Genomic DNA, 23245 nt, shown 5'->3' with positions numbered 1-23245 from the left:
GGACAGTGACATGGGACAGTGCCATGGGACAGTGACATGGGACAGTGCCGACATGGGGCAGTGACATGGGACAGTGCCGACATGGGGCAGTGCCATGGGACAGTGACATGGGACAGAGCCATGGGACAGTGACATGGGGCAGTGACATGGGACAGTGCCGACATGGGGCAGTGACATGGGACAGAGCCATGGGACAGTGCCATGGGACAGAGCCATGGTACAGTGACATGGGGCAGTGACACGGGACAGTGCCATGGGGCAGTGCCATGGGACAGTGCCATGGGACAGAGCCATGGGACAGTGATATGGGGCAGTGACATAGGACAGTGACACGGGACAGTGACATGGGGCAGTGCCATGGGGCAGTGACATGGGACAGTGCCATGGGACAGTGATATGGGGCAGTGACATGGGACAGTGACACAGGACAGTGACACGGGACAGTGCCATGGGACAGAGCCATGGGGCAGTGCCATGGGACAGTGCAATGGTACAGTGACATGGGGCAGTGACACAGGACAGTGCCATGGGGCAGTGCCATGGGACAGTGACATGGGACAGAGCCATGGGACAGTGACATGGGGCAGTGACATGGGACAGTGCCGACATGGGGCAGTGCCATGGGACAGAGCCATGGGGCATTGACACAGGACAGTGACATGGGACAGTGCCATGGGGCAGTGACATGGGACAGAGCCATGGGACAGTGATATGGGGCAGTGATATGGGACAGTGACATGGGACAGTGCCATGGGACAGTGACACAGGACAGTGCCATGGGACAGTGCCGACATGGGGCAGTGCCATGGGACAGTGCCATGGAACAGTGATATGGGGCAGTGACATGGGACAGTGACACAGGACAGTGACACGGGACAGTGACACAGGACAGTGCCATGGGACAGTGCCGACATGGGGCAGTGCCATGGGACAGTGACATGGGACAGTGCCATGGGACAGTGATATGGGGCAGTGCCATGGGACAGTGACATGGGACAGTGCCATGGGACAGAGCCATGGGACAGTGCCATGGGACAGTGCAATGGTACAGTGACATGGGGCAGTGACACAGGACAGTGCCATGGGGCAGTGCCATGGGACAGTGACCTGGGGCAGTGCCATGGGACAGTGACATGGGACAGAGCCATGGGACAGAGCCATGGGACAGTGCCACAGGGCAGTGCCATGGGACAGTGCCATGGGACAGTGACATGGGGCAGAGCCACGGGACAGTGCCATGGGGCAGGGACATGGGGCAGTGACATGGGGCAGAGCCGTGGGGGCAGTGCTCGGAGCCTCCCCAGCTGCCAGCCCTGCAGCAGAGGCAGCTGCCCGAGGCTGGCACTGCGGGCACACAGGAGGATGTGCTGGTCCCCAGTGTGGCGCTGGCTGTCCTGCCGCTCGTCCTGCTGGCACCCAGCGCTGCGCTGGTGTCACCACCCGGCACATGGGCAGCGTGGGGCGTTAGGGCAGGAATTATGTTCAGGAATGTTAAAGCAGCAGCTCCCGCAGCGTCCCGACCCCCCGGAGGAGCCGAGCTGCTGGGTGCGGGGCAGGGCGAGCACTGGCAGCGCCCCTTTTGCCACCATCTCCGCAGTCCCGGCCCTCTGCTACAGGAATCACTGCCCCAAGTCTTGTAGCTCCTGCCAAAGAGCTCAGCCCTCCTCTGGAATCAGCCAGAGGCGCTCCCAAGGCTTCCACGAGCAGGGAACGTGAGCATCCTTCCCTGCTCCAGATGAGTTTGCTGCAGGCGGCTGCAGCTCCCTCTGACGCTGTGCAGAACATGCCTCAGCTGCTGCCAGTGCTGCAGCTGCTGCATCGGAGGGCTGACCCCAAAATAACAACAGGGACGCGCTGTGAAATTCCGAGATAAAACAACAATAAAAACCATCTTTATTGCTATCACTAAAAGCACTAACAGCAGCACTTCGTTCAAGCTGAGCTCTAAAGCGGGGTTTTAAAGCCTGCCCAGGGGGATACGTGCCAGCAGCACATAGCACCACCGCTTCCTCAGGCTCCTTCCTAAATATTGCACCCAGCATCCCCAACACTTTGTGTCCTTCTGCGTGCTCTGTGTCAGCCCTGATTTATGCAGAAAAAAAACGATGGGTTTCGAGTCCCTTCGTGCCAATGTAGGGTTATTGGATTCCTGCAAAACGGGGTAAACAAACACCGGGATGTCACAAACAAATGAAACCGGCACCAAAGCTCTGAGGTGGTGCTTGCCCCCACTCCCTGCCCGTTTTCTGTGCCCATTTGACCACGTTGTTTGGTGAGTGGCAAGTGAAAATCTGCTGACAAGTCACACCAGAATCTCACTGGCAGGGAAGAGTGGCACAGAGGCTTCACTGAGCGTCGGCACTTCAGCTGGAATCTGTCCCGTGTCTCCCAGAGCTGTGCTGTCCTTGCCAGAGCTCTGCCAGTCCATGTACCCACATCCTGGCTGCTTTCTTGCCAGCTGACTTTGGCCAGTGCAGAGCTGTCCCCTGCCTTTCTGTGCCATTGCTCCTCCTAACTCCTGAAAACACCAGTGCTAATCTCATCCTGAGAGTTGTACCGGAAAAAGGCATTTTCCCTTCCCCGGGGAGCCACGGCCAAGTGGCACAATACCCTAAATTATTTGTACCTGGTTTTTGTTTCCTGGACCACACGCCCCACCATGTCTGTGTCACATCCCTTCTTCAGGTGCTTTCCACGTTTCTGAAGGAAAAGCCATGAACACCTCACACAGCATGTCCACGACTCTCTCCAAATATACGCAAATAAAATGAAGTTTTAATCCAAATTTCCCTGGTTCACTCTGTGCCTGCATGGATGGTTTTCAGTTTCCCAGGCTGAGTTTGAGGTCTTGTGGTGCACCAGGGACTGGTTGGCAGATCTGCAGCAGCTCAGAGGGGAGCTCTGTAGGGGAAGGAAAGGGGCAGGGGCCGAGGTGGGTGGATCCTCTCCAGTTTCTCTTTTGTTACCAATAGGGAAGGCTTTATAAAGCCTTACCTATCACTAACACTCCTTGGAACTGTGCATTCCATCCCACTTCCCTGGGCCTCTTCTGGGAGAACAGAACAAGCTCCCAGTGCTGGGGTGAGTTAAGAGAAGAGCTGGGAGAACAGGTGAGGAGAAGAAGCCCAGCACAGCAATGCTCTGGACAATCCCAGATCTTTTCTCATGAGAAGAACGAGAGGCATTTGCCACCTCTGCCAAAGATCTGTGCAGTGCAGTGAACGAGGCAGGGGAATGAAATGTGTCCTGGTTTTCACTTTTGCTGTGAGGACAAGCAAGAGGAGTGGCAGCGCCATGCAGAGGGAGAAAAGCTGTCCCTGATGACTCTGCACAATTCAGGTCTCAGCTTTGCTCCTGTGCTTCAGCTTTGCTGATGCCTTCAGCCCCTAAATTTCATGCACTGTTACCCCAGGAGATGGAGGGGCAGAGGCAGCCCAAAGGGCAGGTCAGCTCTCAAAGATTACACATGACTGATTAAAGGAAAAATCTTATTTCTTCCTGTCACAGTAGCTTGGAATTCAAATTGTGCCACAGAGCCTGCACTGGGATCATCCTTCAGCCAGGAATTCCTGCAGAGGCAGCAAAGCTCCCAAGAATGAGGAACTGGAATGAGCATTAGCTTTGAGGTGGATGGAAACAAGAAGCTTCTGGAATCACCGTGCTCCCTGCCAGCTGGGTCCAAACGTCTCTGGACTGGTCCTTTCATGCCTGCAGGACATAAACACGCTGCACACCCTCAGCACTGAAGACCCAATAGGCCACAACCCTCAAAGAGTATAACCAGGGGACCTCCTCACCTTCTAGGAAGCCACCAGCAGCAGCACTCGCTGTCATTCCCAGTGGAGATGGCTGGGGGGGGGGTCTGACTGTTCCATGGAACATTTCCCAGGATGGCCCAGCCCTCTCTCCCTATCTGGCCACCATGATGCAAAATTCCAGGTGCTTTTCCCAGGTCTGTGAGCAGTCCCTGTCACAGCTCCCACTCTCTGTGGATTTTACAGCTGCAGGTTCTGCTTTGGGGCCTCACACGGTGCTGGACTTGTGTCTGCTCTGGAGGCACCGCTTGGGGAAGGCTGCTGAGCTCAGGTCTCTTGGGTTTATTACATGGCCAGGCTCATAAAACAGGCTCTAAACTCAGGTGCCTTAATTCAGCCCTTCCATTTGTCAGGGGCTTAAATCCATGCTGAGCTCAGGGTCTGACACCCTGGAACAGTGCAGTCAGCCCTGCTGGGGAGCCTGGAGTGGAGGGAGACTCTCATACCTGCAGTGCTTAATGGCCTTCCTCAATCAAAATCCTCCTCCTCAACATACCTGGAAAGCCCTTGTGGCAGGCAGTGAGTACTTACACAGGAAAAATCCTCCAGGATAGGGAGTCCCCAAGCAGTGAGAACAGCTGGGTACACTGAGACCTCAGGTGCAAGCACAGGGAAGATTCAGCCCTGGGAGATATAATTTTGCCATTAGATATCCTCATTTCAAGCTGGTGGCTCTGCAGTTTGTGTCATTGTGGTCTGACCCCGTGTCTCTGCCATGCCCCAGGCAGAGCTGGCACACATCGTGCTGTGCCCCTGACACCCAGAGCCTGCAGGCGTCCTCAGAAATCAGGCTTGGGACCTCTCAGGTCTTGTCTACAATATATTCTAGCTTAAACAATAATTGATTTAGCTTTAATAATTTTGCTGAAAGTTATTTAAGGAACTTTTCTGTGCCTGCAGCTTTCTCCGGGGCCAGATGCCTCACACAGCTTGTCTGAGTTGTGATGGCACCGAGATAACTCTTGTTTATCCTTCTTGGTTTGGGGTTATTTTATTTCTATTATTCCCTACTCTTCTTAGCTCCAGTTTTGCTTAGCTTTGTGCAATCGCATGACTTTCCCCTCCATTAAGAAACCTCACAGTACAGAGAGAAGTTCAAACAAACCTAAATAATCACAGCACAACAAACACACAGCCCAGCAGAAGAGGGGAGAGTGTCATCCAACAGCAGGTATTGACTAAGAATTTATTAAAATCACCCTGAATGAACCCAAAATTGGAGGGGGTTTGCTCCCACTGTGCTTCTCCAGGAAGCTCCTGTGGGAACCTCGCTGTGATGCCACGAGGAAGGGTGAGAATTAACACAGGGAAAGGGATGGGGATGTGGCACTGCTGTTTCATTACCATTTTTCCACTCTGTGCCCCCAAAGCAGCAGAGTTGTCACTGCCAGGAGAGCAGCTTGGTGGGGGACAGTTTGCAGTAGTCTTCATCCATGCCAGAGTTTAATCATTTTCATTTCTTTGTGCCTAAAATTAGGAGCAAAAGTGGCCAAACCCCATCAGTTTGGGGAAAAACCACCCACACCCACCCAAGCAGATGGGTCTGTTTTTAGTTTATAATTAAACTCGCCCTCGTGGCAGGGAGGGAGAGCGGCTTTTGAAGAGGGGAGGGAGCAGGAAATCCTCTCCAGGCTGTTTTCCTGCAAGGGGGAGTCTCGTTCTGCTGAAGGGGAGCGGGATGACGAAGCCGTGAGCAACCAGGGAGGGATTTGCTGCCGTCCCTGCACGCTCCATTATCCCGACAGCTGGAATGGCCTCATTTTAAACGCGTTCAGCTTTCTGTCCCGAGGAGCACAAATCTCTGATGATGGTGCCACCTGTCCCTCCGAGCAGGGCCGTGGTGATGTCCCTGCCACCAACCCGAGTGGGGACAGCCCTGAACAGCAAGGAATATTCCCAGATCCCAGATTTTCTCAGGACAGAGCGAGACGACCATCACTGGTGCACAAGGCCGGCTGGATGAGCTGTGCTGGCCTCTCCCAGGAAAGGGAATATCCTCGGGAATGGGGCACAGCCAGAGGGGCTGCAGAGCCTGGCTCTGCGTGCATGGAAAGTGCTGCCAGCGGGGATGGGCAGGCAGCAGAACGGCAAGGAAAGGGGAAAACGGGAGCAGGGAGAAGGAAAAAGGGAGAAGGGAAAAAGAAAAGGGGGAAGGGAAAAGAGAAGATGAAAAAGGGAGAAGGGAAAAAGAAAAGGGGGAAGGGAAAAGAAAAGGGAGAAGGCAAAATGGAAAAGGAAAAAAGGGGAAAAGGGAAATTTAAAAAAAAAAATCCAAACCCCAAATAAATTCTATTAAATTAAAGGTCCAGCAAGGCCAGCTGAGCTGATCAGTATCTATCTCCCCCAGTCTCTAACAAAGCCAGGGCTAAGGGGTTGTTGCCTGTGGGATGTGGCCCCCTGAGAGACCCTGCCCAGGCCTCGGTGCTCAGCCGCCTCCAGCCTGGTTTGGCATGAGCACTGCTGCCCAGGGCACACCAGGCAGGGATGGCCTTTGGGAGGTGAGCCCGGGGCACACAGGACATGCCAGCCTGGTCCCTGCTGGGTGACACTGCCGTGTCCTAGGGAGCAACACTCCCTAGAGTGCTGTAGAGTGAAAATTGTACTCTAGGAACCAAAAATTCCCGAAGGAGAGCAAGAAAATCAGATTTCCGTCCTGGCTACAAAGTCTCAGCCATTGATTCTCCTTCCCAAGACTTGCTTGGAAACCCAGGGGGACAAGAGTGCCTTTGGCAAGAAATGTGTGAAGGGCTTTTCTCTAAATTATCGCCATGTTGGTTTGCTTTTTAGTTTTTTTCTTTTGTTGTTGTTGTTGTTTTGTTTTGTTTTTTAACTTCTAAGCAAAACATCCTAAGTCTCCTTCCACCTCATGAACCTTGCTCTGCTGGCATGACTTTTAAGTCAAATATTTCTCCTGGAAAATGCACTTGGGTTAAAACAACTGAATTATTGAGATGCACAAGTGTCCTTCTGCTTCTGGATGAGCAGCACCCACAGTGCCCCAAATCCCTGGCACCCGTTGCAGTGGTGAGACATGAAAATTCATCCCACCTCGTCATTCCCACACCTTCCCCGTCCCGGTGCCTTCTCCCGCGGGGGAAGGGCTGAGGCGGAGCGTCCCTCCGGCAATTACAGCCAGGAGATAACACCTCGTTTGCAACGTTGCCTTAAATTGACAACTACGTGTGAAACAAGATAACAGCTCGTACTAATGAAGGTGTAATTTGTAAACTGACGGGGCTGACAGGGCTTTAAACGCGGCAGAAAAGGCCGAGAAAGGCCGATTAGGGCTCCGTGTACCTGATCCCCGTCAGAGCCGCCCCCAGCGCCAGAACCCGCCTGGCTCCCGTCACCGCCGCTGCTCCTGCTCTGAAATGACTGTAACTGATCAGTTTAAGACAATCTCTGAATTTCTAACGAGGTGATTAGCTGCAGAAAGGATTTCCTTGCAGAACACTTCATTGCTGTTTTGCTCACTGTCAGAATAAAGACCCACACTTGCATATTAATAGCAGCATTAGGTGCTAGTGAAGCTGCTTTATCAGGGATGTTATCACACTCCTGAAATAATTGACGTGGAAAAGCCCCACAGTTTAATATTGCATGAAATAAAACGTTTCAATTCCCCAAGTTTTGTTTTCAAAACTTGAAGAGGTTTATCATTTCTGGAATGCAGAATAACAACAGAACAATTTCCCTTAAATCAAAACCTGTATCTCTTCCAAGTAATTTAACTTCCAATATTTTGAATTCCTCTAAAAAAAAAAAAATAAAAATTAAAGCGATTCAGTCTGAGCACTTCTAAGGAGAATATCACAATTATACTTAGATTGCCACACGGGATTTCTCCTTACAGCAGCTTGATTCGTGGGGGAAATTAACTTGTATAAAAGTAACAGTTTTTAATAGAAATGGCCTGCTGACTCTTCTCCTTGCATTCGAGCTGGAATCTGCTTTGGCACGGCAGGTCCTGAGGCTGGGATGAGCTCCCTGCTCCACACCTGCATCATTCCAGCAAGTGGATCCTGCCCACAGCCTGTTGCAGCAACACAACTCATACCAAGAAGGCCCCTCTAATTGTTAAAAGGAAAAAAAAAAAAAAAAAAAAAAAGCTACTTAAAGTCTTGAAAACTTCCAAAGTCAGCACTTGAAGAAATATGAAATGCAATGAATAAACGAGAAAGAGAGAATGAATCATTAAAACTGCATCGCCACGGTGTGTTCCTGATCGCATCTCCCCTAATGCTCTCACAGTCTGAACAATTGATTAAGAAAAACACCACTACACGCTAAAAATTGGAAACGGTTAAAAAGAAACAGGATTAGCAAAGTCTTACAGGAAAGGTCAATTATTTCTCCCAATTTCTTGCTAACCTGACATCTGTAAACAAATCACTGGGGGAACTCCCCGAAGACTGCGCTGTGTCCAACAAGACATCCTAATTAATGAGGATGCGCCATGAAAACACAAACACGGGAACAGAGATAATACCTAAACCCAGCCCTTAAAAGATGCTGTGGAAAGGTTTTCCTGGGAGGTTGAGGGAGATCAGTGAAGGGGAAGAAGGTTCAGGAGAGCTGGAATTTGCCATGGGGTAAAGGCGAATAATCTTTGCGGTTATCAGAGCTAAGATGGCGAAACGAATTAAATGAGTTTAGAGAGGGCTTAGTGAGACTGGCTTAAAAGTGAGAGAGAATTGGCTTAAAAATGACAGAGGGCTGCGATCATCCCTCGTGCTCCATGGTGGCAGAGGCTGAGCCAGGATTTTCTGTGCCCAGCCTGGCTTTAGATGCTCTTGGAATCAAGCAGAGCCTCGCTGACCTTCAGTGTCTCTGGAGGCCAAGCCGTCGAGCTTGGAGAGCTCTCCAAGAAGGTCCCGGATCCCACCATTGTTCCAGCCAAGCTCCCAGACCCAAAGGTCAGGTTTTTGTCCTCTCTGGCTGCCAGTTTACAGCCATGCACTTTGGTGGTATCCCTTGCACTGGCCAAAACTGCTGGCAGCCGGGCACAGTGCCTCCCCCAGAGCCCTCGGCAAGCAAAGCTGGATGGAGGCAGCTCATATTAAAGATTCCTCTTCATCAGCATCCCAATGATTAAATATGTATAGAGGCATCTGAGATCCAATTTATTTCTTTTGTGTTGTAAATTCCTTTTCTTGTTGGCTTTTTTTTTTTTTTTTTTTTTTTTTTTTTCCTCTTCTCCCCTGCTTATAATTAAGACCTTCAGACAGAGCTCAGCAGGGCTGGAAAGCAGCCATGCTCCTGTTTTATCCCACCCTTTGCAAGTACATTCCCCTCTCTTAGTCAACCAAAAGATTCTTCTTTATTCAGCCTGGTAATGACTTGATTTCCTTCTTTCTTAATGAACGCAGTGACACTGCATTGAGTCACTCAAGTACAACTTCGTGTTTTATCCCTCCCTTTGGAAGGCTTTCAAAATATTTATAAATTTTAAAAGGCGCGGAGAAAGAAAGAAAGAAAATAAAGTTGCATTGTGTTTATCTGGCTGGTGCTGCCCCTTCTCTCTCTCATCTGCAAAAGCTGCAATTGATGCCACAGGCTGCCATGGGGCTGCCAGAGGAGTGGCAGTGTCCCCTGTCCCCTCTGTTCATCCCTCCTGCCAACCAGCACTGCCAGGGGCCAGGCAGGGCTGCAGGAAGTGCAGGTAAGGATTGTCAGACAGAGGTAAAGTTGCTAGAAACAGGTGAGGACTGACAGACACAGGTGAGGATGGTCAGACACAGGTGAGGATGGTCAGACACAGGTGAGGACTGACAGACACAGGTGAGGACTGACAGACACAGGTGAGGACTGACAGACACAGGTGAGGATGGTCAGACACAGGTGAGGATGGTCAGACACAGGTGAGGACTGACAGACACAGGTGAGGATGGTCAGACACAGGTGAGGACTGACAGACACAGGTGAGGATGGTCAGACACAGGTGAGGACTGACAGACACAGGTGAGGACTGACAGACACAGGTGAGGACTGACAGACACAGGTGAGGACTGACAGACACAGGTGAGGATGGTCAGACACAGGTGAGGACTGATAGACACAGGTGAGGACTGACAGACACAGGTGAGGACTGACAGACACAGGTGAGGATGGTCAGACACAGGTGAGTACTGACAGACACAGGTGAGGACTGACAGACACAGGTGAGGATGGTCAGACACAGGTGAGGATGGTCAGACACAGGTGAGTACTGACAGACACAGGTGAGGACTGACAGACACAGGTGAGGATGGTCAGACACAGGTGAGGACTGACAGACACAGGTGAGGATGGTCAGACACAGGTGAGGACTGACAGACACAGGTGAGGATTGTCAGACATAGGTGAGGACTGACAGACACAGGTGAGGACTGACAGACACAGGTGAGGACTGACAGACACAGGTGAGGACTGACAGACACAGGTGAGGATTGTCAGACATAGGTGAGGACTGACAGACACAGGTGAGGATTGTCAGACATAGGTGAGGACTGACAGACACAGGTGAGGACTGACAGACACAGGTGAGGACTGACAGACACAGGTGAGGACTGACAGACACAGGTGAGGATGGTCTGACACAGGTGAGGATGGTCAGACACAGGTGAGGACTGATAGACACAGGTGAGGACTGACAGACACAGGTGAGGACTGACAGACTCAGGTGAGGATGGTCAGACTCAGGTGAGGATGGTCAGACACAGGTGAGGACTGACAGACACAGGTGAGGACTGACAGACACAGGTGAGGATGGTCAGACACAGGTGAGGATGGTCAGACACAGGTGAGGACTGACAGACACAGGTGAGGATGGTCAGACACAGGTGAGGACTGACAGACACAGGTGAGGACTGACAGACACAGGTGAGGATGGTCAGACACAGGTGAGGATGGTCAGACACAGGTGAGGACTGATAGACACAGGTGAGGACTGACAGACACAGGTGAGGACTGACAGACACAGGTGAGGATGGTCAGACACAGGTGAGGACTGACAGACACAGGTGAGGACTGACAGACACAGGTGACGACTGACAGACACAGGTGAGGACTGACAGACACAGGTGAGGACTGACAGACACAGGTGAGGACTGACAGACACAGGTGAGGATGGTGCCTGTAAGGAGGAGACTCCACAGGAAGCATTTAAAGGAGAAGGAATTTCCTGCAAGTTCAGAGCCGATTTACTAGGGACTGCTGCAAAGTTCTGGGAGGGAGAAGTCTTTGGCTGAATCATGCTCCGTGGGTGAGGATGGACTGGATGGACCTCCAGGTCTGATCCAGCCCTTCCCTCATGCCATGGGACACTCAGCACCCAGAGCAGACCTGAACCCTCAACCCCCAGCTGCAAAGCCCAGGTCTCCAGCATGGCTGTGGCACTGGGGCAGCGTGACCCTCACATGAATGGGGTCCCTGGCATGGTGTCAGCCTATGGACACCCCTCCCTCGGCAAGGCGGTTCCCCTCTCTGCTCACACCCAGGTCTAGCACTGAGGGGCTGTTCCCATTCCCTGTGCCCCACTCTGGGGGGGAAGGGGCAGCCTGACACACCCCATGGCTCCCAGAAAACCAGGTCACTCCAAAGCCCAGCATCTTCCACCTCCTGGGACCAGGGGGTATTCCAGGGCTCTTGGCTCCTATCCAGCAAGGGCTTCCAGCTCCCTCCGTGCCAACCCCTGCAAAATCTGCCAGCAGAGGCATCGCTCCCGCTCCCTCCCACAGCCCTGCAGCGAGGAGTGACTCCCTCCAGATGGCTGTAAAGGTTAACAAGGAATTTATTCAGAGTTACATACAAATCAGATTGTCTTTTTTTTTTTCTTTTTTTTTTTTTTTTTCCAGAAGGGAACAAAACCAACCACAATTTCAAGCCCACACAGGCAGTGCAGCCTTCCAAGCTGGTTCAGTTGCCATAGACGACCGCGGGCAGCCGCGCTGTGATGAGCCCGTGGGGACCCGCTGTGAGTCAGGGGCTGAGGGTGAGCCACGCTTCCTTCCTCCACTGGCACCCGCTCCAGCCTCATCCTCTTCCTCCTCTGGGATGAGCTGAGGGCCCAGGTGCCCTCCCACAGCATTTTGGAACAGCAGTGTCTGGCCCCATGTGGCCGTGGCTGGTGGAGATGGGTGGCCCAGGTGGCATCTGATGGGGGAGCTCCTCCCCAGGGTGCTGAAGAATGATGGAGCTGGAGATTTAGGGCAGAATCTGAAATCTGATGGTGGTTTCACTGTCCATCATTGACACTCAGCTTGCAGCTGCTCTGTCCCTGTTGCTCTGCTCCATATTCCTCCGGTCCACACAGGAAATCATCATCCCACCTTACAAAACCTTGCCATGGCCAATCAAAGGGTTTCTTGGAGTGGCCTCACCACCCCACTGGCCAATGGCTTGTCCATCACTTCTAGGGGACCAGAACCACCAAACTCACTGGGTTTAGTCTGTAAATCAGCCATCACATCTCTGGGCTCTAAGTGGAAAGGGATTTTTTTTGTTGCCCTTCAAGGCAGGGTCTCTGGTGCTGCAGAGAACCCTGGTGGACACTGCTATGGATCTGGGAAAAAGGGAAATATTTGTGCGTGAAAGCTCCAGGAGAAACACTGCATGTCCTATGAGAACCAGCTGTATAATAACGCCAGGACACGACCCCAGCAAGGACGCTGGGAAGCCGAAAGGATCTGTTTGCAGGAGACCTGGGTGTGGATGAACAGCTCACCGGCAAGGACCAGCAGCTGCAGCAGCACCAGGTCTCTGAGGAATGGTGCTACAGCAGCTCTTGGGGGCTTTCCTGACAGTGACAGATCATCTGCATTCCAGGCAGAGACATCTCAGCTCCCCCAGGGCTGGGACATCAATTGGAGATGTGGATGGAGTTGTTTTACTAGCCTGGTAAACTTCCCCAACATCTTTAATCAACCAAGTTTTTGGAAGTTTCAGGTAGAATTGATGTCAGATATGGAAAGGTCACTGTGAATATTACCAGCCACAAAGAAAATGTTACGCTTAAATGAGACCAGCACTGTCATAAATCACAGCAAACCCCCTCTGCTCGGCTCAGGTAAGACCCCCACCACAGAGCTGCCTCCAGCTCTGGGATGTCCAGCAGCAGAAGGAGCTGGAGCTGCTGGATGAGTCCAGAGGAGGACACAGACATGCTCCAAGGACTGGAGGCTCTCTGCTCTGCAGCCAGGCTGGGAGAGCTGGGGGTGCTCACCTGGAGAGGAGAAGGCTCCAGGGAGAGCTCAGAGCCCCTGCCAGGGCCTAAAGAGGCTCCAGGAGAGCTGGAGAGGGACTGGGGACAAGGGCTGGAGGGACAGGACACAGGGAATGGCTCCCACTGCCAGAGGGCAGGGATGGATGGGAGATTGGGCAGGAATTGTTCCCTGGCAGGGTGGGCAGGGCCTGGCACAGGGTGCCCAGAGCAGCTGTGGCTGCCCCTGGATCCCTGGCAGTGCCCAAGGCCAGGTTGGACACTGGGGCTTGGAGCAGCCTGGAACAGTGGGAGGTGTCCCTGCCATGGCTGGGGTGGATGGTCCTTAAGGTTCCCGTTTTGTGATAAAAGGTGTTGGGATGCTGGCAAGTGTCAGTCACTGTGTTCTGCTGCTGTCCCAGCAGATGCAGCACTAGAGGGGGCTCAGAGGTGCAGAAGTTCCCCATTTTTTGCCCAGGTTGTTCTGCAGGTCTGGCTGAGGTGGCTGTTGGAGCAGTGACGCTCCCTTGTCACTTTTACACAGACAGAAATGTGGAGAGCACAGAAGCTAGACTGTGGCTTAGGGAGAGGAAGATGAAGAACAGTTCTTCCTCTCCTCCCAGAGAAAAGTTGATTTATTACCAGATTCCCAGGGATTCCCCTGGGCTTAGAAGTGAGATAAAGAGGAATTGAGAGGTTTGATTGTGGTTTGCAGTAGGAAAACACGATCCCAGCTCTACGGGGGCTTGAGGCATCATCTGACCTTTTTAAGAGAAGTAATTCTGGTTGGATTGAATCCTGCCATTCTTGCTACACGGCCTCACTGGTCAAATAAAGCCGATGCCAGAGCTACTTGGATGGAATGTGCCTCTCCAGCCCTCCCTTTTAGGTGCCAATATAGGAAATAAATGGATGCATCCCACCCTGGACACAACTGCTCTGCACTGTAAACCTTGTGAGTTGGAGGCAGACCCTCAAAACAGCCAATAGATGATCACCTGGAAATTTCTAAAGCTGTTTAACAGCATCCGGATCCCATGTTTTCCGTGGCTAAGCAGGGAAAAGCAGGAGGAGGAGCTGCAGTTAGCTATTATCAATAATAGGAACGAGCACACCACGTGCCACATTAGGCATGTGCCTACAAAATGTGTTCCTGGGCTGTGCATTCACAACATGTGTGGCTTCCTTTTTAGCATCGATGTGCAACAGAATCCAAAATCTGTGTGGTTTTTTCCCCCCCAAGCCTGTCCTGTTACCCAAATTGCTTTGGCTTCAAACATTGGTTCCCTTGGGCGTCTGTTATTCGCAGCCTTCCCAGTGCCAACTGAACAGCTTCCAGGAGCTCTGATGTCTCTCTTTTTATTTTATTTTTTTAATACTGTGAATCACTTTATTCCATCCACCTTCTGGAACAATTCCCTGGAGAGTACCAATTCTGACGAGCATCTGCTCAAGCAGGAAAGCTACGGCCATCCCTCCACTGGAATTTTTCACTCTTTATGGTCATTAAAGGCTCTTCAATCCCATTTACCGATGAATCTTGGGGGTAATGTATCAAAACAAGTTGTCCCTGCAGATATCTGCTACTTGGGTTGCCTGGAGCCTGTCCCCACTTCTCCCAGATGCTGATGCCCATCAGGACCATAGACAGCCACAGGGGTTCCTCTCTCCCATCCCTTTCCATGGGTCACAGTTTTTCTGTGGGTCCATGAGTTTCCCCAAAATTTCTCCTAGACCCTGTGTGGAAGCTCCTTGGGAGAGGGAGGGAGTGGAGAGTGAAATGAGAGCTTTTTGTTAATGCTTCCAAATTATTTAGGATATTAAGGACAAGGAGTGACCATGAGGAACTGCAGAAGGACCTTGAAGTGAGTGACCGGCCAAGGAAGTGGCAGGAGAAATTCAGTGTGGATAAATAGAGGTGCACGTGGGAGAAGCCATTCCCAACTTTGGAAATAAATGATGGGCTCCGAGCTGACTATAAGCTCTCAGGAACAAGATCTCAGGGTTATAATAGTTCTCTGAAAACATCAGCTCATTGCTCAGCAGAGATAAAAGAAAAAACGCATCTCGAATGTTAGGGATTACTCAGAGAAGAACAGAGCAAAACAGCCCCAGTCACGCTGCCACTGGATAAATACCCCATGCACCCACACACCAAGCACTGCACAGGTGGAAAGGGATGTAGTAAAGCTGGGAAGGCTTCATAGAAAGGTGGGAAGGATGATTAAACACGCTGCCTGCATTTAGGAGAGGCAATGAGGATGCAGGTGGCGAGCTCCAAGGCTTCCACCCATGGTGATGAGCCTTTCCCACCCACTGGGAGACAGCAGTGACCTCAGCTCCTCTCCTGGTGCAGCAGCTCCTCGTCAGAGGGTGATCCAAACCCACACAGGTGCTTCCCCTGGGGTTTGGGTTGGTGTTTCTGCCACCCCCTCCTCTTGCAGGGAATCGATGGCCACCACTCCTGTCACTGCTGGCACTGCGTGTCCCCCATGCTGGGCAGGCAGCGTGGGCACAAAGAGGAATTGGAGCAGTTTGGCAAAAAGCAGGCAATGGATGCCAAAATAAAATTTTAAAAAAGGGGGAGAAAGATCTAGCTTTACCTTCTGTTCTTGTGATTCTTCTATGCAAGCAAATCTGGTGGGAGGAGGAAAAGGAAAAAAGGCAGAAATCCATCCCAGTGATGGAGGCAGGAATGTTGCACTGGAAGGAAATAAAACCCCAAGACAGTTTGGAGCTAAAGCCAGCCACTCTCATTTGAAATGCCTAAGTCCAAATCCCCCTTCCAGCCCTGACTCTTGGGTCTACCAGACACTGGGGAATTTTCATCTTTCTAGAGGGGGAGGATGTGCCCCAACACCAAACAGCTCCTGGCATTTGGGATGGGGCAGCAGGGGCTGAGAAGAGAGGGGGGAAAAAGAGAAGGAGGAGAGTGAGGGAACACTTGTGCAAAGGGAACACTTGTGCAAAGCAGCACTAAGGAGCCCTGTACACCCGGGGTCCTGTCCCCAGGCAGGTGTCTGGGCCCTGAAGCACTGCCTGCAAACCCACTGCAGGTGCCAGCACACAGTATCAGTGAACACAGGTTCCCTTTGCCAAGGGAGAAATGGGGACTGAGCACAAACATGTGTATGAGGGGACAGCTGAAAGCAGAATTTTTGCAGGACTGGGTTTCTCTGCTACCAGCAGGTTGGTGCTGCCCTCAGGAAGGAGTGGGATTGCCAAGAAGTAGGAACTGGAGGCCTCCAAAGAGTCCACCCTTCTGCTGAGTGTGACACGAGGGACGAGACACCCCTCATCAACTGCTGTGCACAGCTAGAGAAAGCAGGTGGTGGAGAGAGAAAAAGAGATGCAGGAGTGAGAGCCATGCCCTAGAACACCCCTCTGATCAGTGGCAAGGACAGTCCCAGTTTGGCACTCTGCTGTTCCCTGGCCTTTGAACAAAGCATCCCCAGGGTCCCCCTTTCTGAGCTCAGGCACCAGCGGGGTCCCTCTGCTGAGGACAGAAGAGTTCTGTGGATCACTGGTGACATTCCCAGCTCTGGAGGGCTGGGTAGAACACACATCTTCATTTGGTATGCACGGGGCAGCCAAGGATATTTATTGCTGGGGCACTGTCTGGTCCCAGCAGAGAGCCCATGTGCTCACGGGGCAGCGGGACAAGGGCTGCTCGCTCTGCCCTTCACAGGGGCATCTTCATCCATTCCCATGATTCCTTCCTCAGATCTCTTCCGGAATCCCTGTGGCTGCCGAGCAGGAATCACAGCTAACAAGAAATTACGGCGAAGTCACTTTGTCCCCGTATAAATTATTAATTTTCATCACATGAAGGAATAATAGACTCCTCTGCACAGAGCCTTGGCCCATCAGACAGAGTGTCCTTGTGGATGCAGCAATTTGATTCACTTCCTTGGAGATATTTCCAGCATTTCACCATATTCTGGAGCAGGGCAGAAACTCCCACCCACTGCTGGCTCTGTCTAACTTCCTACCAAAAAACATTTCTTGTGTGTGGAGTGAAGTACCCCCCCTTGGCCTCCTCCTGCCAGAGTCCTGCCCTGAAATGGAGGAAGGGCCTTTGGGAGAATATGCTCCTAGCTGTGCAGAGCCCTGTGAGGACACAGGGACATTTGCAGTCTCCCCCTGCCCCATGCCCCCTCCGTGGGAGCAGTGCCCTGCTGGACACTCCAGTGGCAGCAGGGAGGAGCTGGGCTAATGGAACTGGGCTGCAGGACTGCTGTGTGGATGGAGGCAGGCAGGGCCTGTGGGGCTACAGCTCGTTCGAGGCACTTCAGCTGGAACCCCCAAACTGAAATTAAGCGGCTAAACCCACCCTGTAAAAAGCCCTCACTGCCCTCATCCCCAGAGCAAGCCGGGCTATCAGTTCACGATTTCCGGCTCACTTGCAGGATTTATGGCTTTAATCAGATCTGTGGTGTGAGCACGGGGTGAGCAGCAGCTCTCCCTGGTTCATGTCTGGAGTGTGGCAGGAGGGAGGAATCGCAGCCCTGCTCAGCATGACGAGGACGAGGGAAAATCCAGACATCCTCTTCCAAGGTGTGCTGCCACAGGGCCAGAGGCAGAGAAGGACCCAGGATCGTCCTCACTCCCCCTCCTTCGACAATATTCCTTTAATTACCAGGGTCCATTCACAGAATCGTCTCACTTCACCCCTGTGTCTCTCCACCTCCCCATTTTTTCTGTTTCTTGGGGGTTTCACAGGCATGAATATGGGATTAGGAGTGAAACATTGTGAGCTGAACTGAATGTGTTACTTAATGAACTGTATGAAATTTTAAGCCATGCCTGATATGAAGCCCAGTGAATTCTGTAAGAAAGAATATATTACACTTGGGAAGGACTGAAGATAATCAAATCTAATGAATGGATTTAGAATCAGGACACAGCGAGCTTAGAGGAGTTAAGTTTGGTTCATTGTGAGGCTGAATCGCGTGTGACGGCCGTTCAGGGCAGGTTCTGCTGCTGCGTGTTTTCTCCTGTTGTGAATGACATTATTGTATTTTTCCATTTAACATAAATCTATTTTTTGGAAGGCTGCTTCCACCCGAATGGCATCAGCAGATCCCATTAATCACGGTGCTCTCAATCACTCAGAATTATTTAAAACCTCTTTTGTATGTTTCTGGCACTTTCCCCATTTATGATTAATCTTAAACTAAACCAACTAAATAAATAAAACTGCAAGGATCCAAAGAGCATCCCTGTGAAAATCTTATTTAAGCAAGACATGTTGACAGCTTAGGAGGTTGGGAAGTTTCTGCTCCTGGAAGTTTCAGGAGGAGGAAAGAAGGTTTTTAGTCCAAAGTAGGAAGATGAGCTTGGAAAGGAGCTGAAGTCCTGAACTCAGTGGGACCTTTTATATTTTGGGATTGATTCCCTCGACCCCAGCCCATTCCATTTGGTCCTGAACCTCTTCTGCACCTGCAGAAGACACCTGATGGGCCATGGTGGCCCTCTGCTGTGGGTGGCTTGTGCCAAAGATGGGGCATGGAGCAAGGGCTACTTCTGGGCTCTGCTCTGGGTTTCCTCACCAGGGCTGGATGCCAAACTCAGCCAACCCACTCAGGTAAAAAGAGACACCACCACTGCTCTGGCATGTCTGTGCCTCTCTGTTTCTCAGGTGACAATTGCTATGGCAATGCCACCCCCTGCCACCTGCGAGGAGCCAGCTACGCCCCAGCAGACCCACCCCTCCAGGTGCTTCTCCAAAAAAATCCAGGAAAGCTCCAGCTGGATTCCTGGATGTGCAACAGCACTGCTGATTCTGCAGGCAGAGCAGTGACAGTGAAAGGAGAGGGAATTTAAAGCTGGAATGGGCTGTGCACCAGGCTGAGCCAAAATCCTACCAGGAGCCTCCTGGCAGAGGCACACCTGGAGCTGGAGAGAATTGGAAAGAGTCACTGAATTCCCAGTGTCACGGCCAGGGCATGCTGCAGTGAGCAAGATGAACATGTGCACGTTAGAGAGCCATTTCCTGGTGGAAATCCCAGGGTGTTTGATGAAGCATGCCAGCAGCACATATCCATACTTTAACCCCAATCCTACATCTTTGTATTAGCTGGTGATAAATTTTTATTGCTGTTATCCACATTTGTATTTGGGGCTTAGAAATATCACTTATGTGAGTCACAGCCACCAAGGCTCTGAGTTTCCTGTTCCCCCCAGCACATTTCCCATCCCCTGCAGAACGTAGGGATGCCGTGTGCTCCTGCAGAGCTGCCCAAGGAGCCAGCTCAGCCTTGGCAAACTGCAGATTAAATCATGTACTCGGCAGGTCTGGGGAACCAGGGCTAAAACAATGATGTGGTGTAGGCCAAACCCACAAGGATTGCTTTAAACGTGCAGCGTGGAGCGAGCTCTGAGGAAGGGCAGCTGCTCTGCCTCCTTTCCCAGGGTGCAGTGTCCCTCTGCTGCTCAGCTGGCTTTGGCTCTCACTAATAAACTAATTGATTCAGCTTGGCTGTCCAGAGGTCTGAGTAATTTCAATATTGAAGCTCAGCTGTAATTAATTCAGTCAATACAGTCAATACAATCATGGCAGAGCAGGGACAGCGATGCTTGAGTCCCTCATCTGGGCAGAGCACAGAGAGTGAGACACTGCACAGCTCCAAGGTGGAGAGAATACCCCAGAGAAGCTTGGCCATGACACCAGGGACCCCTATCTACCAAAAAAACATCCAGAGGACCCCAAAGAGCAGAGACACCCCTGAAGCCCAGCTTGAACAATGAGCACATGCTCTGTTTGTAGTGGTAATTCTAGAGTTTGGAGGCAAAATAATTTAAAATTCAACAACTTAATAGCCCGGAAATGGGGGCAAAAGGCAAGTGCTCTTGTGAAGGCCCTGCCCAGGTAGACCCTGATTGCCACATTTTCTCCTGCCAGGTGCAGGGAATTGTCCCAGGAGAATGAGGCCACCCTGGGCATCCAGAAAGACAGGGCAGGAGCTGAACGAGTGCCTGTCATCTCTGGAGTACAGGTCCTGAGCCAGGAGATGGATTTCCTGGAGGCTGGTGAAGCCCTGGATGCTGGGCCTGTGGAACACCAGCATCACATCTCGGAGCAGCTCAGCCTGGGGAGGAGGAAGGACTTTTGCCAGGAGACATAAAGGCAGCTAATAAATAATGGAGGGTAGTGTTATTACTTTTTTATCTTAGGAAGTCAGACCAGCTTATGAAAGCCAGGCTGGTGCAGAATGCTAATGGGGCAGCCTTGGCAGGGTGGAGTTATGGTTCCAGCCCCACAGGAGAGCGATCTCTCTCCCACGGTGTGCAGAGCCTGTCTCTGCAGAGACTGCTCCTGCCCCACAGCAAGCCTGGCCACTGGGTAGAACCTCTTCCCAGCTCCTTCCCTGGTTATCACTCCTCTGATAAATACCAAGGACAAGCAGGAGCCTCGAGAGTCCAGGACAGGTAGCTGGGACTGAGGGTGACTTGTGCTGAGTAAGAAGTGGCCTGTCCTGCCACGTGAAATCACCATGGGAATGGCCAACACGGACTGGGAACCCCTCTGTCTGTCACCTCACCCTGCTCATTTCTCTGGGTCTCATTAGACAGGGCAGGGGGTTTCTGGAGGCCAAGGGCGGTGCCCACAATGGCAGGAGGTGGTGGTGCCTGGCCCCAGCCTGGCTGGGCTAACTTGTGCTGGGCCCAGCCCGGTGCTGGGGTGCCAGCTCTGAGAGATCCCCAAAATCCCTGCCAAGGGCAATGTACTTCAGTGATTAAAGCTTCTTTCTGGCTTAGATGAAGAGGAGCAACTGCAACAACAGAGGAAGTGCAATGGAGGAGCTGAGAGGAGGTATTGGGGAGGCTGGGAAGCAGAAGAAAGCAAACATTCAGGTGTTTGGCATGAGAATGTTCCAAAGTTCCATGAACCAAAGGTAAAACATCAAAACATCAAAGGCTGACTTGTAAAAGCCTCCCCATCAGTTTGTCAGTCCCCTGCAAAGCTGTGGGTGACAACCCTCGCTGTGCCTGGCACTGGAACATCAGCACTTCGGGGGTGTTTTGCTCTGTCTGGGCAGCAGAACAACAGGAAAGGACAGCAAATGTGTTCTGACGTCAGTGCTGCTGTTATTCCCCAGCTCCCTGCCTCCCGTGCAGGATGGGGCCCTCAACTCGGAGCCTTTCATCACACAGGCTGACTTCAGATAATTCCCCAGACCTGCTTTTGACAAACTACTCTTCCAGTGTGCCATTTACTGGGGTAAAAGGAACTACACTAGGAACCTGCAGAGAGAAAAACACTGTTTATCCACACAGGAGGCACAGCTGATCCTCAGCACATCACCATGGCCCTGTGCTGGCGCTGGCTGAGGTGACACTCCTGTCACTGCAGGACCAGCCTGGCCCTGCTCAGAGCCACAGCATCAGCTTTTCCATGGCAGCATCTCCCCACGGGTGCAAACTGGAGCTGTGGGTGGTGCTGGCAGGGACGAGGTCACACGGGGGTTTGCAGTGTCACCCTGGCACTAAGGTACCCCACACCCACAGCAGGGTGCTGGCTCCTGTCTGTGACAGTCCCCATCCCACAGGAGCCCTTCCCTGGCCCCAGGGATGTCCCAGGCTCCTGGCACTGATGCTCTCTGCTCTCTCCCTCGGGACAAGGGCTAATGCCAGCTGCAGGGACACTTGTCTGTCAGCCCAGAGGGATTGAAGGGCTGCTGTGGAAGCAACGTCCCCCCTCCCAGGGATTTTTCCTCCTTCCTTTGTATGCACAGCGCACACAAATCAGCAGGGCTGTTTTTCTAATTATTAGATTTCATTGGAAATCAATAAGCAAATAAGATGACTTTTTGGTCCTAATGCCTCCATAGCTCTTCTTGCAAGGCCCAGGTATTGCCAAGCCCACTCTGAGACTCTTCCAGGATGGTGATGGATAGTCCCTGCCTAATTCTGCTTGGGATGTTTGCTGGCATGTAGGGGTGGATTAAAGAGTGAGGGGTTAACCCTGATGTGCAGATGAAGCCCAAGATAACTATCCCCTGAGTTCTGCAGGGATTGGGGTGCTGGGTTCTCTACCAGCCCCACTGCCTGCTCAGAAGGACTCACGGACATCTCTCACTCTGAGCGCCACCTCAATTGCCTCTTAATTTGAGCCCTGTCAACACAAGAGCTAAATGAAGGGTCATTTCTGTGAGAAGGAATACTGAGAGAGACGTGGATCCTCAGGTGGCTCACTGGTGGGGCCAGTGAGCTCTGCCACGGATGCTGCATCCGTGGGCTCCAGCTCAGCACATCCCAGCACCTCTCAGCGCACCTGGGGCAGGAAACAGAGGCCAAAACTCTCTCCTCCAACAGAGATGCTTTTCTATGTCTTGGACCTACTGGAGATCAATAAGTGCACTGGGTAATTCCTCATCTTATTGTATTGGAGAACAATAACGGTACTTCAAATCTTCACAATTTATCAGTGGAAATAATAAATAAATAAATAAATACTATATTAATGCTGCAAGTTTAAAAAGTCTAGCTATCTCTTTGCTGAAGCAGTAGAAGAAAACACTGAAATAGAAGTAATTAGGGCAGGAGGGATTCATGGGCAGCCTCAGCACAGCAAAACCCACAAGAAGGTGCTTGCCCCACTGTTCCAGTCCCCTGGAGCTTGCTCTTGCTCACCCGGGCTACCTAGGGAATGCCAAGTCCTTGGATTAGGAACACGATTTACAAAGACACCCCATGGAAAGGAAAAAAAAGAAAAGAAGGAAAAAAAGGCTGGGCTGATTTAAAGAAACCTGGAGTGAATAAATTAGTGGGGGAGCGGAAACGAGAAGATGGAATTACATGGGAGCGTTACATAAAAGCAGCTGACGTCTGACTCTTGCAATTAATTCAAATTGGGCTGAGCCTGGGCTTTGGGGAGGAATAACAGGTGGGTGGTGGTGAAAGGCAGAATGAGCAGTCGTGCACCAAGCTGAGGGTGCTGCACGGCTCTGCTCCCTGCTAGGCCTGGGTTTAATGAACAGTCGTGCTTGGGATCTGTAAGGACATACCAGGGAATCTCCTCAGTGCTAGGGGGGCTGGAGGGATAAAGAGAGGGGCATGGGCAGAGCAGAAACATGGAGAGGGACAGGTGCTGGCTCTCTGTCGGCTGCTTGGCTCACAGGCAGCCTTTGTGCTGTTCCCCCAAAACCTGGAACAGGCAGTGCCTGAGGGTGAGCTCAAGGTGTGACCTGGGGCTGGAATGACCTCCTGGGTCACCCAGCCCCTGCCCTGCTCCTGCAGCCCTGGCACC

This window comes from Hirundo rustica, chromosome 14 (assembly GCF_015227805.2).
Source record: "Hirundo rustica isolate bHirRus1 chromosome 14, bHirRus1.pri.v3, whole genome shotgun sequence".
In the NCBI taxonomy this organism is placed as follows: Eukaryota; Metazoa; Chordata; class Aves; order Passeriformes; family Hirundinidae; genus Hirundo; species Hirundo rustica.
Note: the sequence above shows the minus strand (reverse complement) of the source record.